The sequence below is a fragment of the Rhipicephalus microplus genome, unplaced genomic scaffold, assembly GCF_043290135.1.
Source record: "Rhipicephalus microplus isolate Deutch F79 unplaced genomic scaffold, USDA_Rmic scaffold_206, whole genome shotgun sequence".
NCBI classification, from domain to species: domain Eukaryota; kingdom Metazoa; phylum Arthropoda; class Arachnida; order Ixodida; family Ixodidae; genus Rhipicephalus; species Rhipicephalus microplus.
Window position 1 is genome coordinate 252501 of NW_027464777.1, and position 17500 is coordinate 270000.

A 17500-nucleotide genomic window follows, 5' to 3' on the forward strand; every position below is an offset into this window, starting at 1 on the left:
GTCGTTGCGGCACCTTCCCAAAGCGCGCAGACCCGCTAATCGCGACGAGCGCGACGTGGCCGTGCCGCCTTTCCCTCGGCAGCAAGCAAAACGCCTGGCAACGTCGACGCTCCCCTAACCGCGATCTCGCACCGTGTTTCGTGTGGCGAATTCAAAAGCCGGCCGGCGCTGCTGCAACCATTACGGTCGGTACGCATACGCCGCGGAGGGCGGGACGGTCATCGGAGCGTGCGGTTCCTCCATCGAGTACTGCGCACCTCGGCCGTCGCATCGCCGTGCCATGACCGGCCGCGCGTCAACGCGAACCGGTGCCAGCGAGATCCCTCGCCTGCAAGAACCGACCGGCAGCCTCCGTCACCCGAGGACGCGGAGGCGCTTGCCGCGGACGGCGGGACGGTATGCACTGGTGCACAGCGGACCCGTCACATCGCCAGTTCCTTGACCGACCGCCGACGCTTGTGCCGTTCCTCTCGTACTTGGCAGTCGCCGCGCGATTGTCGGGTCTCGTTCTTGCACGCTCGAACGGTCGGGAGGGCACTCGGCTGGCGTTTCGGGAACGCGCAGCCTCGCCTTCTACCGACGTAACCACGACTCGCCGTTCGCGCTCCGCCGCTCCTGTTTACAGTACTAGGCGGTCCCGCAGCGGTCGGGTCGCGCATTTCGAGCGCTTCGAGCCACGGTGCAGTGGCGGGTCGAAAGCCGACCTATGAGTGCGTTGCGCCGTTTGTACCCGCGTCCGCCACCTGGCCGACCGTCCAAGGTCGCGGTGTTGGCGTCCGCTGGGCGCAACAATTTGTCACGGGGTGCCGCTCCACATTCAGGCAGCCCCGTGGGGAAAAGCCGACCCCGCGTCCAAACGGGGTCAGCGGCAGAAAGTGTCGGGCGCAGACGCAGCTGAGGCGCTCACCCTTCACAATCCGTTAATGATCCTTCCGCAGGTTCACCTACGGAAACCTTGTTACGACTTTTACTTCCTCTAAATGATCAAGTTTGGTCATCTTTCCAACAGACCGGCGCAACCGAAAGGCCGCGCCGGACATCGGTCCGAAGACCTCACTAAATCATTCAATCGGTAGTAGCGACGGGCGGTGTGTACAAAGGGCAGGGACGTAATCAACGCGAGCTTATGACTCGCGCTTACTGGGAATTCCTCGTTCAAGGGGAACAATTGCAAGCCCCTATCCCAATCACGAAAGAAGTTCCACGGGTTACCCAGTCTTTTCAGACAGGGATAAAGACACGCTGCTTCCTTCAGTGTAGCGCGCGTGCGGCCCCGGACATCTAAGGGCATCACAGACCTGTTATTGCTCTGTTTCGTGCGGCTAGGAGCCGCTTGTCCCTCTAAGAAGGTTGTAAGGTGCTGGGAACCCCGCACCTATTTAATAGGCTAGAGTCTCGTTCGTTATCGGAATTAACCAGACAAATCGCTCCACCAACTAAGAACGGCCATGCACCACCATCCACCGAATCAAGAAAGAGCTCTCAATCTGTCAATCCTCCCAGTGTCCGGGCCGGGTAAGTTTTCCCGTGTTGAGTCAAATTAAGCCGCAGGCTCCACTCCTGGTGGTGCCCTTCCGTCAATTCCTTTAAGTTTCAGCTTTGCAACCATACTTCCCCCGGAACCCAAATACTTTGGTTTCCCGGAAGCTGCCCGCCGAGTCATTTGAGTAACTCAGGCGGATCGCTGGTTGGCATCGTTTATGGTCAGAACTAGGGCGGTATCTGATCGCCTTCGAACCTCTGACTTTCGTTCTTGATCAATGAAAACATTCTTGGCAAATGCTTTCGCAGTAGTTCGTCTTGCGACGGTCCAAGAATTTCACCTCTAGCGCCGCAATACGAATGCCCCCGTCCGTCCCTCTTAATCATTACCTCGTATTCCAAAAACCAACAGAACAGAAACGAGGTCTTGTTCTATTATTCCATGCAAGTTTATTCAGGCGACTCGCCTGCGTTGAGCACTCTAATTTTTTCAAAGTAAAAGCACCGGCCATCTCGAGGCACACAATGAAGTGCACCAAGAAAGAACCGGCATGATGTTCAGTCCGAGCCGTCGCATCGGGTAGATGCACTACTCGTCTGGAACTGAGATCCAACTACGAGCTTTTTAACCGCAGCAGCTTTAGTATACGCTATTGGAGCTGGAATTACCGCGGCTGCTGGCACCAGACTTGCCCTCCAATTGATCCTCGTTAAAGGATTTAGAGTGTACTCATTTCAATTACGGGGCCTCAAAAGAGTCCCGTATTGTTATTTTTCGTCACTACCTCCCCGTGCCGGGAGTGGGTAATTTGCGCGCCTGCTGCCTTCCTTGGATGTGGTAGCCGTTTCTCAGGCTCCCTCTCCGGAATCGAACCCTGATTCTCCGTTACCCGTAACAACCATGGTAAGCAAGTAACCTACCATCGAAAGTTGATAAGGCAGACACTTGAAAGAAACGTCGCCGGCTCGTGGCCATGCGATCAGCACAAAGTTATCCAGAGTCACCACACAATACGGGCCGAAACCCGATCGATCTTGGTCTAATAAAAGCACCCGTTACCCAAAGGGCTCCAGGCTCACTGCATGTATTAGCTCTAGAATTGCCACAGTTATCCAAGTAGGAAGAAACGATCTAAGGAACCATAACTGATTTAATGAGCCATTCGCGGTTTCGCCTTATTTCGGCATGTACTTAGACATGCATGGCTTAATCTTTGAGACAAGCATATGATTACTGGCAGGATCAACCAGGTAATCGTTCGACTGCGCGTCCGTCCTCGCCTTCGGCGGGCCGGACGCAGTCTGTGTGCGGCGGAGGCCACCTTCAGGCGCCCCAACACGCTTATTTTGCACTCCGAGATGACGGCGTTCGAGCTCGCTACGGCACAACCTTCCCTAAAGACGAGTGGGAGCCGTGCGGCAAGAAGCACGTTCATGCTCGCTCTTTTTCGTTGCATCGACTCGGTCGCGCCGTGCGGGTTGCCCAAGCCCGCTGCACTGTCGGTGGACCGGCCGGAACTAGCAACGGAGCCGAGACTGCAAAGCCGCCAGACGACGGGTCACGCCCGCGTCTTCGGCGCTTTCGCATCTGAATCGCCCGAGGACGACACGGAACACACCTCGATATCGTGGTAAAACGGCACCGTCCGACAACCAGCCCCTAACGCATCAAGCGGATGAGGCTGCAGACGACTGCCGTGGATTCCCCTGGAGCAGACCCGAGGACACGCTTGACGAGGCCGAAGCCCGCCGCATATCAGACACCCGGTCGCTTTCGCGTACGCCGCTCACGAGAACCCCCACATAATAGCAGCGATAAGTACCCAGACCTCCTTGGGCACTAATACGAGCGTACTCGAGAAAATTTCACCGCGGGTGTGCCCCGAAACGTGTGGCACGTTGAGCGTGCCACAAGTCTACGTCGCTCTCAAACCGGCCGAGGTCGTAGAATTTGCGACCCTACTCACGAAATTCCCACCGAGGATACGGCCGCAAACGTACCGCACCTTGGGTAGGCCACGAGTTTGTGCAACACTACGCTGACGGCACAGCACCGAGGTCGTGCGCGCACGCACGGGAAAATTCCGCCGCGGTTTCTGCCGAAAACGTGAGGCACCACGACTCTCCGCAAGTTCGCGTCGACTGCGAAAGACCGAAGTCGTGAACGACGTGTCCGCTACTCGCCGCCGACACGCTGGACACCAAACGTACAACGACTCGACGGCGTCGTAGAGGCCCACGACGCGGTTTTCCTTAACGACGTCTCGGCGTGGCACCGACAGGTTAGAACGGCCGACCAACGTTCCCTGTCCGCCGTTCGGCTCAGTCGAAGGGCTCGGCGACTTCGGCAACGCTGCGAAGCCGCACGGTGACGCACGCCATGTCCCCATTTTTTTTTTTTTTCTTTCTGCGTCTGCCGGGGTGCCCCTATAATAGCAGCGATAAGCACCCAGACCGCCGTGGGTCGCTCGCCCCGGCTGACGTGGTTTTTCGTACTCCTGCGGCGGTCGCCGTCAAGCACGTCCAAATACGCTACTTTCGTGGGCGCATTCACGCTCTTTCGCTTCGCCGGAGTGCCAGCACTCACTCTGCCAAAAACGGCGAACATCCGAGCGGCGGTTCCCACTTTTGCGTCGGCGTCGCAAACCCCGCCCCGGCAGACGAGGTTTGCCGTACTCGTGCGACGGTGGCCGGCGGGCACGTCGAAAGACGCCGATATCGTGCGCGAATTGGCGCACCTTGGCTTCACCGGAGTGCCGCCACTGACTCCTCCAAAAACGGCGAAGATCCGAGCGGCGCTTCCCACTTTCGCATCGGCGTCCCGAACTCCGCCCCGGCTGACGCGGTTTACCGTACTCGTGCGACGGTCGCCGGCGAGCACGTGGAAAGACGCCGATATCGTGCCCGAATCGGCTCCGTTCGGCTTCGCCGGAGTGCCAGCACTGGCTCGGCGAAAGACGATGAACATCCGAGCGACGGTTCTCACTATTGCGTACGCGTCGCAAACCCCGCCCCGGCAGACGCACTTTGCCGTACTCGTGCGACGGTCGCCGGCGAGCACGTAGAAAGACGCCGATATCGTGCCGGAATCGGCCCCGTTTGGCTTCGCCGGAGTGCCAGCACTCACTCGGCCACAAACGGCGAACATCCGAGCGGCGGTTCCCACTTAGCCGTCGGCGTCCCGAACTCCGCCCCGGCAGACGCGGTTGCCGAGCTCGTGCGACTAGCGACCGCGAAGCCGTCTCGCGACGCCGCTTTCGTGCGCGGCTCCCACTGCGACCTGGGTCACCCGAGGTCGACGAGCAAGAAAGAATGTCGAAAAAAATTTTTTTTTTTTTTTGCGTCTGCCGGGGTGCCCCTATAATAGCAGCGATAAGCACCCAGACCGCCATGGGTCGCTCGCCCCGGCTGACGTGGTTTTTCGTTTTCCTGCGGTGGTCGTCGTCAAGCACGTCCAAACACGCCACTTTCGTGGGCGCATTCGCGCTCTTTCGCTTCGCCGGGAGTGCCAGCACTCACTCTGCCAAAAACGGCGAACATCCTAGTGGCGGTTCCCACTTTTGCGTCGGCGTCGCCAACCCCGCCCCGGCATACGCGGTTTGCCGTACTCGTGCGGCGGTGGCCGGCGGGCACGTCGAAAGACACCGATATCGTGCGCGAGTCGATGCTTCTTGGTCTCGCAGGAGGGCCGCCACTCACTCCTGCAAAAACGGCGAAGATCCGAGCGGCGCTTCCCACTTTTTCGTCGGCATCGCAAACCTCGCCCCGGCAGACGCGCTTTGCCGTACTCGTGCGACGGTCGCCGGCGAGCACGTCGAAATACGCCGATATCGTGCCCGAATCGGCCCCGTTTCGCTTCGCCGGAGTGCCAGCACTCACTCGGCCAAAAACGGCGAACATCCGAGCAGCGGTACCCACTTAGCCGTCGGCATCCCGAACTCCGCGCCGGCTGACGCGGTTGCCGAGCTCGTGCGACTAGCGACCGCGAACGCGTCTCGCGACGCCGCTTTCGTGCGCGGCTCCCATTGCGACCTGGGTTACCCGAGCTCGACCAGCAAAAAAGAAGGTCGAAAAAAAATTTTTTTTTTCTGCGTCTGCCGGGGTGCCCCTATAATAGCAGCGATAAGCACCCAGACCGCCGTGGGTCGCTCGCCCCGGCTGACGTGGTTTTTCGTACTCCTGCAGCGGTCGCCGTCAAGCACGTCCAAATACGCCACTTTCGTGGGCGCTTTCGCGCTCTTTCGCGTCGCCGGTGTGCCAGCACTCACTCTGCCAAAAACGGCGAACATCCTAGTGGCGGTTCCCACTTTTGCGTCGGCGTCGCCAACCCCGCCCCGGCATACGCGGTTTGCCGTACTCGTGCGGCGGTGGCCGGCGGGCACGTCGAAAGACACCGATATCGTGCGCGAGTCGATGCTTCTTGGTCTCGCAGGAGGGCCGCCACTCACTCCTGCAAAAACGGCGAAGATCCGAGCGGCGCTTCCCACTTTTTCGTCGGCATCGCAAACCTCGCCCCGGCAGACGCGCTTTGCCGTACTCGTGCGACGGTCGCCGGCGAGCACGTCGAAATACGCCGATATCGTGCCCGAATCGGCCCCGTTTCGCTTCGCCGGAGTGCCAGCACTCACTCGGCCAAAAACGGCGAACATCCGAGCAGCGGTACCCACTTAGCCGTCGGCATCCCGAACTCCGCGCCGGCTGACGCGGTTGCCGAGCTCGTGCGACTAGCGACCGCGAACGCGTCTCGCGACGCCGCTTTCGTGCGCGGCTCCCATTGCGACCTGGGTTACCCGAGCTCGACCAGCAAAAAAGAAGGTCGAAAAAAAATTTTTTTTTTCTGCGTCTGCCGGGGTGCCCCTATAATAGCAGCGATAAGCACCCAGACCGCCGTGGGTCGCTCGCCCCGGCTGACGTGGTTTTTCGTACTCCTGCAGCGGTCGCCGTCAAGCACGTCCAAATACGCCACTTTCGTGGGCGCTTTCGCGCTCTTTCGCGTCGCCGGTGTGCCAGCACTCACTCTGCCAAAAACGGCCAACATCCGAGCGGCGGTTCCCACTTTTGCGTCGGCGTCGTAAACCCCGCCCCGGCAGACGCGGTTTGCCCTACTCGTTCGACGGTCGCCGGCGAGCGCGTCGAAAGACGCCGATATCGTGCGCTAATTGGCGCTCCTTGGCTTCTCCGGAGTGCCGCCACTCACTCCTCCAAAAACGGCGAAGATCCGAGCGGCGTTCTCCACTTTCGCATCGGCGTCCCGAACTCCGCCCGGGCTGACGCGGTTTACCGTACTCGTGCGACGGTCGCCGCCGGGCACGTCGAAAGACGCCGATATCGTGCCGTAATCGGCCCCGTTTGGCTTCGCCCGAGTGCCAGCACTCACTCGGCCAAAAACGGCGAACATCCGAGCAGCGTTTCCCACTTTCGCATCGGCGTCCCGAAGCCCGCCCCGGCAGACGCGGTTTGCCCTACTCGAGCGACGGTCGCCGGCGATCACGTCGAAAGGCGCCGAATTCGTGCACGAATCGATGCTTCTTGGTCTCGCAGGAGGGCCGCCACTCACTCCTGCAAAAACGGCGAAGATCCGAGCGGCGCTTCCCACTTTTTCGTCGGCATCGCAAACCTCGCCCCGGCAGACGCGCTTTGCCGTACTCGTGCGACGGTCGCCGGCGAGCACGTCGAAATACGCCGATATCGTGCCCGAATCGGCCCCGTTTCGCTTCGCCGGAGTGCCAGCACTCACTCGGCCAAAAACGGCGAACATCCGAGCAGCGGTACCCACTTAGCCGTCGGCATCCCGAACTCCGCGCCGGCTGACGCGGTTGCCGAGCTCGTGCGACTAGCGACCGCGAACGCGTCTCGCGACGCCGCTTTCGTGCGCGGCTCCCATTGCGACCTGGGTTACCCGAGCTCGACCAGCAAAAAAGAAGGTCGAAAAAAAATTTTTTTTTTCTGCGTCTGCCGGGGTGCCCCTATAATAGCAGCGATAAGCACCCAGACCGCCGTGGGTCGCTCGCCCCGGCTGACGTGGTTTTTCGTACTCCTGCAGCGGTCGCCGTCAAGCACGTCCAAATACGCCACTTTCGTGGGCGCTTTCGCGCTCTTTCGCGTCGCCGGTGTGCCAGCACTCACTCTGCCAAAAACGGCCAACATCCGAGCGGCGGTTCCCACTTTTGCGTCGGCGTCGTAAACCCCGCCCCGGCAGACGCGGTTTGCCCTACTCGTTCGACGGTCGCCGGCGAGCGCGTCGAAAGACGCCGATATCGTGCGCTAATTGGCGCTCCTTGGCTTCTCCGGAGTGCCGCCACTCACTCCTCCAAAAACGGCGAAGATCCGAGCGGCGTTCTCCACTTTCGCATCGGCGTCCCGAACTCCGCCCGGGCTGACGCGGTTTACCGTACTCGTGCGACGGTCGCCGCCGGGCACGTCGAAAGACGCCGATATCGTGCCGTAATCGGCCCCGTTTGGCTTCGCCCGAGTGCCAGCACTCACTCGGCCAAAAACGGCGAACATCCGAGCGGCGGTTCCCACTTTTGCGTCGGCTTCGCAAACGGCGCCCCGGCAGACGCGCTCGTGCGACGTACTCGTGCGACGGTCGCCGGCGAGCACGTCGAAAGACGCCGATATCGTGCTCGAATCGACCCCGTTTCGCTTCGCCGGAGTGCTGCCAGTCACGGCGCAGAAAACGGCGAACAAGTGTTTTTTTTTTTTTTTCCTAGAATTTGTGTTATAGAAGGCACATTTGATATCGGACGATAATTTTCAACTTTATCACGCGCACCGATTTTCGTGTAGAGGTTTGCAAGTTTATGGGAATTTCTCCACTTGGAATAATGCGATTTAGTAGTACTACGAGAACTTCATGGATGTACTCAAGGGTACGGGGCAAGTCAGTTACGTCAACACCTGCAGATTTTTTACACTTCAAACTGAAAATTGTTGGTTGTGAGTCCTCGTGTGATATTAAAGGCCGATTCGCTAACACATAGAACAAAGAAAGAAAGGAAGAAAAAACGCCCGCGCTCGCTCAAGAAACCTGGGTTCGCAACAAGTGGCAACAACAAGCAACCGAGCGAGTGCGCCAAAACCCGTGGCGGCCGAACAAACGCGAAGTCCCAACCGCGTCAGCCGGGGCGGCACGGGACAGGAAAAATCACTTCAGCCGGGGCGGCGGGGCACCGAATAAACCTCGTCACCTCGTCGCAGGATAAAAGAGGAAACAAAAAGTCTAAACAGCGTCTGCTGGAGCGAATGCGTAATAAAACAACAACAACAACAAAAAAAAAACACCCGCGCTCAAGAAGTCTGCAATCCTCACAAAAGGCGACTGTGACCGAGCAGCGTCAGCCGGGGCCGTGCGGAAACGGAAAAACCGCGACTACCGGGGCGTCGAGGCACCGAAAAATCCACTTCAGCCGCGGCGAAAAAAAAAAACAAAAAGAAAGACGGAGGGGGGGGGGGGGGAACCACGTCTGCCGGGGCGAAGGAAAAAAAAAAACGCGTCTGCCGGGGCGAGCCCGGGTGCGGCACCACCGGGAAAACTGTGGCAAACAGACATGGCGATCGAGTGAGTGGGCCGCCAGCCAGGCTCAGCCAAAAAGTGCAAAGTCCGAACTGCGTCAGCCGGGGCGGCAAAAACCGCGTCAGCCGGGGCGGCGCAAAAAACCGCGTCTGCCGGGGCGGCACGAAACCGCGTCAGCCGGGGCGGGGCGAAAACTGCGTCAGCCGGGGCGAAAAGAAAAAAAAAAAACGCGTCTGCCGGGGCAAGCCCGGGTGCGGCACCACCGGGAAAACTGTGGCAAACAGACATGGCGATCGAGTGAGTGGGCCGCCAGCCAGGCACAGCCGAAAAGTGCAAAGTCCGAACCGTGTCAGCCGGGGCGACGCAAAAACCGCGTCAGCCGGGGCGGCGCGAAAACCGCGTCAGCCGGGGCGGCACGAAACCGCGTCAGCCGGGGCGGCGCGAAAACTGCGTCAGCCGGGGCGGCGCGAAAACCTCGTCAGCCGGGGCGAGCGAAAAGGGGGGGGGGGGAACCACGTCTGCCGGGGCGAAAGAAAAAAAAAACGCGTCTGCCGGGGCGAGCCCGGGTGCGGCACCACCGGGAAGACTGTGGCAAACAGACATGGCGATCGAGTGAGTGGGCCGCCAGCCAGGCTCAGCCCAAAAAGTGCCAAGTCCGAACTGCGTCAGCCGGGGCGGCAAAAACCGCGTCAGCCGGGGCGGCGCGAAAACCGCGTCTGCCGGGGCGGCGCGAAAACTGCGTCAGCCGGGGCGAGCCCGGGTGCGGCACCACCGGGAAAACTGTGGCTAACAGACATGGCGATCGAGTGAGTGGGCCACCAGCCAGGCTCAGCCAAAAAGTGCCAAGTCCGAACTGCGTCAGCCGGGGCGGCAAAAACCGCGTCAGCCGGGGCGGCGCAAAAAAACCGCGTCTGCCGGGGCGGCACGAAACCGCGTCAGCCGGGGCGGCGCGAAAACTGCGTCAGCCGGGGCGAAAGAAAAAAAAAAACGCGTCTGCCGGGGCGAGCCCGGGTGCGGCACCACCGGGAAAACTGTGGCAAACAGACATGGCGATCGAGTGAGTGGGCCGCCAGCCAGGCACAGCCGAAAAGTGCTAAGTCCGAACTGCGTCTGCCGGGGCGGCACGAAACCGCGTCAGCCGGGGCGGCGCGAAAACCGCGTCTGCCGGGGCGGCACGAAACCGCGTCAGCCGGGGCGGCGCGAAAACTGCGTCAGCCGGGGCGAGCCCGGGTGCGGCACCACCGGGAAAACTGTGGCAAACAGACATGGCGATCGAGTGAGTGGGCCGCCAGCCAGGCACAGCCGAAAAGTGCTAAGTCCGAACTGCGTCTGCCGGGGCGGCACGAAACCGCGTCAGCCGGGGCGGCGCGAAAACCGCGTCTGCCGGGGCGGCACGAAACCGCGTCAGCCGGGGCGGCGCGAAAACTGCGTCAGCCGGGGCGAGCCCGGGTGCGGCACCACCGGGAAAACTGTGGCAAACAGACATGGCGATCGAGTGAGTGGGCCGCCAGCCAGGCACAGCCGAAAAGTGCTAAGTCCGAACTGCGTCAGCCGGGGCGGCAAAAACCGCGTCAGCCGGGGCGGCGCAAAAAACCGCGTCTGCCGGGGCGGCACGAAACCGCGTCAGCCGGGGCGGCGCGAAAACTGCGTCAGCCGGGGCGAAAGAAAAAAAAAAAAACGCGTCTGCCGGGGCGAGCCCGGGTGCGGCACCACCGGGAAAACTGTGGCAAACAGACATGGCGATCGAGTGAGTGGGCCGCCAGCCAGGCACAGCCGAAAAGTGCTAAGTCCGAACTGCGTCTGCCGGGGCGGCACGAAACCGCGTCAGCCGGGGCGGCGCGAAAACCGCGTCTGCCGGGGCGGCACGAAACCGCGTCAGCCGGGGCGGCGCGAAAACTGCGTCAGCCGGGGCGAGCCCGGGTGCGGCACCACCGGGAAAACTGTGGCAAACAGACATGGCGATCGAGTGAGTGGGCCGCCAGCCAGGCACAGCCGAAAAGTGCTAAGTCCGAACTGCGTCTGCCGGGGCGGCACGAAACCGCGTCAGCCGGGGCGGCGCGAAAACCGCGTCTGCCGGGGCGGCGCGAAAACTGCGTCAGCCGGGGCGAGCCCGGGTGCGGCACCACCGGGAAAACTGTGGCAAACAGACATGGCGATCGAGTGAGTGGGCCGCCAGCCAGGCACAGCCGAAAAGTGCAAAGTCCGAACCGTGTCAGCCGGGGCGACGCAAAAACCGCGTCAGCCGGGGCGGCGCGAAAACCGCGTCAGCCGGGGCGGCACGAAACCGCGTCAGCCGGGGCGGCGCGAAAACTGCGTCAGCCGGGGCGGCGCGAAAACCTCGTCAGCCGGGGCGAGCGAAAAGGGGGGGGGGGGGGAACCACGTCTGCCGGGGCGAAAGAAAAAAAAAACGCGTCTGCCGGGGCGAGCCCGGGTGCGGCACCACCGGGAAGACTGTGGCAAACAGACATGGCGATCGAGTGAGTGGGCCGCCAGCCAGGCTCAGCCCAAAAAGTGCCAAGTCCGAACTGCGTCAGCCGGGGCGGCAAAAACCGCGTCAGCCGGGGCGGCGCGAAAACCGCGTCTGCCGGGGCGGCGCGAAAACTGCGTCAGCCGGGGCGAGCCCGGGTGCGGCACCACCGGGAAAACTGTGGCTAACAGACATGGCGATCGAGTGAGTGGGCCACCAGCCAGGCTCAGCCAAAAAGTGCCAAGTCCGAACTGCGTCAGCCGGGGCGGCAAAAACCGCGTCAGCCGGGGCGGCGCAAAAAAACCGCGTCTGCCGGGGCGGCACGAAACCGCGTCAGCCGGGGCGGCGCGAAAACTGCGTCAGCCGGGGCGAAAGAAAAAAAAAAACGCGTCTGCCGGGGCGAGCCCGGGTGCGGCACCACCGGGAAAACTGTGGCAAACAGACATGGCGATCGAGTGAGTGGGCCGCCAGCCAGGCACAGCCGAAAAGTGCTAAGTCCGAACTGCGTCTGCCGGGGCGGCACGAAACCGCGTCAGCCGGGGCGGCGCGAAAACCGCGTCTGCCGGGGCGGCACGAAACCGCGTCAGCCGGGGCGGCGCGAAAACTGCGTCAGCCGGGGCGAGCCCGGGTGCGGCACCACCGGGAAAACTGTGGCAAACAGACATGGCGATCGAGTGAGTGGGCCGCCAGCCAGGCACAGCCGAAAAGTGCTAAGTCCGAACTGCGTCTGCCGGGGCGGCACGAAACCGCGTCAGCCGGGGCGGCGCGAAAACCGCGTCTGCCGGGGCGGCACGAAACCGCGTCAGCCGGGGCGGCGCGAAAACTGCGTCAGCCGGGGCGAGCCCGGGTGCGGCACCACCGGGAAAACTGTGGCAAACAGACATGGCGATCGAGTGAGTGGGCCGCCAGCCAGGCACAGCCGAAAAGTGCTAAGTCCGAACTGCGTCAGCCGGGGCGGCAAAAACCGCGTCAGCCGGGGCGGCGCAAAAAACCGCGTCTGCCGGGGCGGCACGAAACCGCGTCAGCCGGGGCGGCGCGAAAACTGCGTCAGCCGGGGCGAAAGAAAAAAAAAACGCGTCTGCCGGGGCGAGCCCGGGTGCGGCACCACCGGGAAAACTGTGGCAAACAGACATGGCGATCGAGTGAGTGGGCCGCCAGCCAGGCACAGCCGAAAAGTGCTAAGTCCGAACTGCGTCTGCCGGGGCGGCACGAAACCGCGTCAGCCGGGGCGGCGCGAAAACCGCGTCTGCCGGGGCGGCACGAAACCGCGTCAGCCGGGGCGGCGCGAAAACTGCGTCAGCCGGGGCGAGCCCGGGTGCGGCACCACCGGGAAAACTGTGGCAAACAGACATGGCGATTGAGTGAGTGGGCCGCCAGCCAGGCACAGCCGAAAAGTGCTAAGTCCGAACTGCGTCTGCCGGGGCGGCACGAAACCGCGTCAGCCGGGGCGGCGCGAAAACCGCGTCTGCCGGGGCGGCACGAAACCGCGTCAGCCGGGGCGGCGCGAAAACTGCGTCAGCCGGGGCGAGCCCGGGTGCGGCACCACCGGGAAAACTGTGGCAAACAGACATGGCGATCGAGTGAGTGGGCCGCCAGCCAGGCACAGCCGAAAAGTGCTAAGTCCGAACTGCGTCTGCCGGGGCGGCACGAAACCGCGTCAGCCGGGGCGGCGCGAAAACCGCGTCTGCCGGGGCGGCACGAAACCGCGTCAGCCGGGGCGGCGCGAAAACTGCGTCAGCCGGGGCGAGCCCGGGTGCGGCACCACCGGGAAAACTGTGGCAAACAGACATGGCGATCGAGTGAGTGGGCCGCCAGCCAGGCACAGCCGAAAAGTGCAAAGTCCGAACCGTGTCAGCCGGGGCGACGCAAAAACCGCGTCAGCCGGGGCGGCGCGAAAACCGCGTCTGCCGGGGCGGCACGAAACCGCGTCAGCCGGGGCGGCGCGAAAACTGCGTCAGCCGGGGCGAGCCCGGGTGCGGCACCACCGGGAAAACTGTGGCAAACAGACATGGCGATCGAGTGAGTGGGCCGCCAGCCAGGCACAGCCGAAAAGTGCTAAGTCCGAACTGCGTCAGCCGGGGCGGCAAAAACCGCGTCAGCCGGGGCGGCGCAAAAAACCGCGTCTGCCGGGGCGGCACGAAACCGCGTCAGCCGGGGCGGGGCGAAAACTGCGTCAGCCGGGGCGAAAAGAAAAAAAAAAAACGCGTCTGCCGGGGCAAGCCCGGGTGCGGCACCACCGGGAAAACTGTGGCAAACAGACATGGCGATCGAGTGAGTGGGCCGCCAGCCAGGCACAGCCGAAAAGTGCAAAGTCCGAACCGTGTCAGCCGGGGCGACGCAAAAACCGCGTCAGCCGGGGCGGCGCGAAAACCGCGTCAGCCGGGGCGGCACGAAACCGCGTCAGCCGGGGCGGCGCGAAAACTGCGTCAGCCGGGGCGGCGCGAAAACCTCGTCAGCCGGGGCGAGCGAAAAGGGGGGGGGGGGAACCACGTCTGCCGGGGCGAAAGAAAAAAAAAACGCGTCTGCCGGGGCGAGCCCGGGTGCGGCACCACCGGGAAGACTGTGGCAAACAGACATGGCGATCGAGTGAGTGGGCCGCCAGCCAGGCTCAGCCCAAAAAGTGCCAAGTCCGAACTGCGTCAGCCGGGGCGGCAAAAACCGCGTCAGCCGGGGCGGCGCGAAAACCGCGTCTGCCGGGGCGGCGCGAAAACTGCGTCAGCCGGGGCGAGCCCGGGTGCGGCACCACCGGGAAAACTGTGGCTAACAGACCTGGCGATCGAGTGAGTGGGCCACCAGCCAGGCTCAGCCAAAAAGTGCCAAGTCCGAACTGCGTCAGCCGGGGCGGCAAAAACCGCGTCAGCCGGGGCGGCGCAAAAAAACCGCGTCTGCCGGGGCGGCACGAAACCGCGTCAGCCGGGGCGGCGCGAAAACTGCGTCAGCCGGGGCGAAAGAAAAAAAAAACGCGTCTGCCGGGGCGAGCCCGGGTGCGGCACCACCGGGAAAACTGTGGCAAACAGACATGGCGATCGAGTGAGTGGGCCGCCAGCCAGGCACAGCCGAAAAGTGCTAAGTCCGAACTGCGTCTGCCGGGGCGGCACGAAACCGCGTCAGCCGGGGCGGCGCGAAAACCGCGTCTGCCGGGGCGGCACGAAACCGCGTCAGCCGGGGCGGCGCGAAAACTGCGTCAGCCGGGGCGAGCCCGGGTGCGGCACCACCGGGAAAACTGTGGCAAACAGACATGGCGATCGAGTGAGTGGGCCGCCAGCCAGGCACAGCCGAAAAGTGCTAAGTCCGAACTGCGTCTGCCGGGGCGGCACGAAACCGCGTCAGCCGGGGCGGCGCGAAAACCGCGTCTGCCGGGGCGGCACGAAACCGCGTCAGCCGGGGCGGCGCGAAAACTGCGTCAGCCGGGGCGAGCCCGGGTGCGGCACCACCGGGAAAACTGTGGCAAACAGACATGGCGATCGAGTGAGTGGGCCGCCAGCCAGGCACAGCCGAAAAGTGCTAAGTCCGAACTGCGTCAGCCGGGGCGGCAAAAACCGCGTCAGCCGGGGCGGCGCAAAAAACCGCGTCTGCCGGGGCGGCACGAAACCGCGTCAGCCGGGGCGGCGCGAAAACTGCGTCAGCCGGGGCGAAAGAAAAAAAAAAAAACGCGTCTGCCGGGGCGAGCCCGGGTGCGGCACCACCGGGAAAACTGTGGCAAACAGACATGGCGATCGAGTGAGTGGGCCGCCAGCCAGGCACAGCCGAAAAGTGCTAAGTCCGAACTGCGTCTGCCGGGGCGGCACGAAACCGCGTCAGCCGGGGCGGCGCGAAAACCGCGTCTGCCGGGGCGGCACGAAACCGCGTCAGCCGGGGCGGCGCGAAAACTGCGTCAGCCGGGGCGAGCCCGGGTGCGGCACCACCGGGAAAACTGTGGCAAACAGACATGGCGATCGAGTGAGTGGGCCGCCAGCCAGGCACAGCCGAAAAGTGCTAAGTCCGAACTGCGTCTGCCGGGGCGGCACGAAACCGCGTCAGCCGGGGCGGCGCGAAAACCGCGTCTGCCGGGGCGGCGCGAAAACTGCGTCAGCCGGGGCGAGCCCGGGTGCGGCACCACCGGGAAAACTGTGGCAAACAGACATGGCGATCGAGTGAGTGGGCCGCCAGCCAGGCACAGCCGAAAAGTGCAAAGTCCGAACCGTGTCAGCCGGGGCGACGCAAAAACCGCGTCAGCCGGGGCGGCGCGAAAACCGCGTCAGCCGGGGCGGCACGAAACCGCGTCAGCCGGGGCGGCGCGAAAACTGCGTCAGCCGGGGCGGCGCGAAAACCTCGTCAGCCGGGGCGAGCGAAAAGGGGGGGGGGGGGAACCACGTCTGCCGGGGCGAAAGAAAAAAAAAACGCGTCTGCCGGGGCGAGCCCGGGTGCGGCACCACCGGGAAGACTGTGGCAAACAGACATGGCGATCGAGTGAGTGGGCCGCCAGCCAGGCTCAGCCCAAAAAGTGCCAAGTCCGAACTGCGTCAGCCGGGGCGGCAAAAACCGCGTCAGCCGGGGCGGCGCGAAAACCGCGTCTGCCGGGGCGGCGCGAAAACTGCGTCAGCCGGGGCGAGCCCGGGTGCGGCACCACCGGGAAAACTGTGGCTAACAGACATGGCGATCGAGTGAGTGGGCCACCAGCCAGGCTCAGCCAAAAAGTGCCAAGTCCGAACTGCGTCAGCCGGGGCGGCAAAAACCGCGTCAGCCGGGGCGGCGCAAAAAAACCGCGTCTGCCGGGGCGGCACGAAACCGCGTCAGCCGGGGCGGCGCGAAAACTGCGTCAGCCGGGGCGAAAGAAAAAAAAAACGCGTCTGCCGGGGCGAGCCCGGGTGCGGCACCACCGGGAAAACTGTGGCAAACAGACATGGCGATCGAGTGAGTGGGCCGCCAGCCAGGCACAGCCGAAAAGTGCTAAGTCCGAACTGCGTCTGCCGGGGCGGCACGAAACCGCGTCAGCCGGGGCGGCGCGAAAACCGCGTCTGCCGGGGCGGCACGAAACCGCGTCAGCCGGGGCGGCGCGAAAACTGCGTCAGCCGGGGCGAGCCCGGGTGCGGCACCACCGGGAAAACTGTGGCAAACAGACATGGCGATCGAGTGAGTGGGCCGCCAGCCAGGCACAGCCGAAAAGTGCTAAGTCCGAACTGCGTCTGCCGGGGCGGCACGAAACCGCGTCAGCCGGGGCGGCGCGAAAACCGCGTCTGCCGGGGCGGCACGAAACCGCGTCAGCCGGGGCGGCGCGAAAACTGCGTCAGCCGGGGCGAGCCCGGGTGCGGCACCACCGGGAAAACTGTGGCAAACAGACATGGCGATCGAGTGAGTGGGCCGCCAGCCAGGCACAGCCGAAAAGTGCTAAGTCCGAACTGCGTCAGCCGGGGCGGCAAAAACCGCGTCAGCCGGGGCGGCGCAAAAAACCGCGTCTGCCGGGGCGGCACGAAACCGCGTCAGCCGGGGCGGCGCGAAAACTGCGTCAGCCGGGGCGAAAGAAAAAAAAAAACGCGTCTGCCGGGGCGAGCCCGGGTGCGGCACCACCGGGAAAACTGTGGCAAACAGACATGGCGATCGAGTGAGTGGGCCGCCAGCCAGGCACAGCCGAAAAGTGCTAAGTCCGAACTGCGTCTGCCGGGGCGGCACGAAACCGCGTCAGCCGGGGCGGCGCGAAAACCGCGTCTGCCGGGGCGGCACGAAACCGCGTCAGCCGGGGCGGCGCGAAAACTGCGTCAGCCGGGGCGAGCCCGGGTGCGGCACCACCGGGAAAACTGTGGCAAACAGACATGGCGATTGAGTGAGTGGGCCGCCAGCCAGGCACAGCCGAAAAGTGCTAAGTCCGAACTGCGTCTGCCGGGGCGGCACGAAACCGCGTCAGCCGGGGCGGCGCGAAAACCGCGTCTGCCGGGGCGGCACGAAACCGCGTCAGCCGGGGCGGCGCGAAAACTGCGTCAGCCGGGGCGAGCCCGGGTGCGGCACCACCGGGAAAACTGTGGCAAACAGACATGGCGATCGAGTGAGTGGGCCGCCAG

General features: G+C 63.7%; 1 non-coding gene across 1 annotated transcript; it reads right to left on the bottom strand.

Moving 5' to 3' along the window:
• Positions 1-921: 921 nt before the first annotated feature.
• LOC142792190 (small subunit ribosomal RNA) lies at positions 922-2736 on the bottom strand. The gene has a single exon (XR_012890731.1). It is a non-coding gene; the product is annotated as a small subunit ribosomal RNA (ribosomal RNA).
• Positions 2737-17500: the final 14764 nt, after the last annotated feature.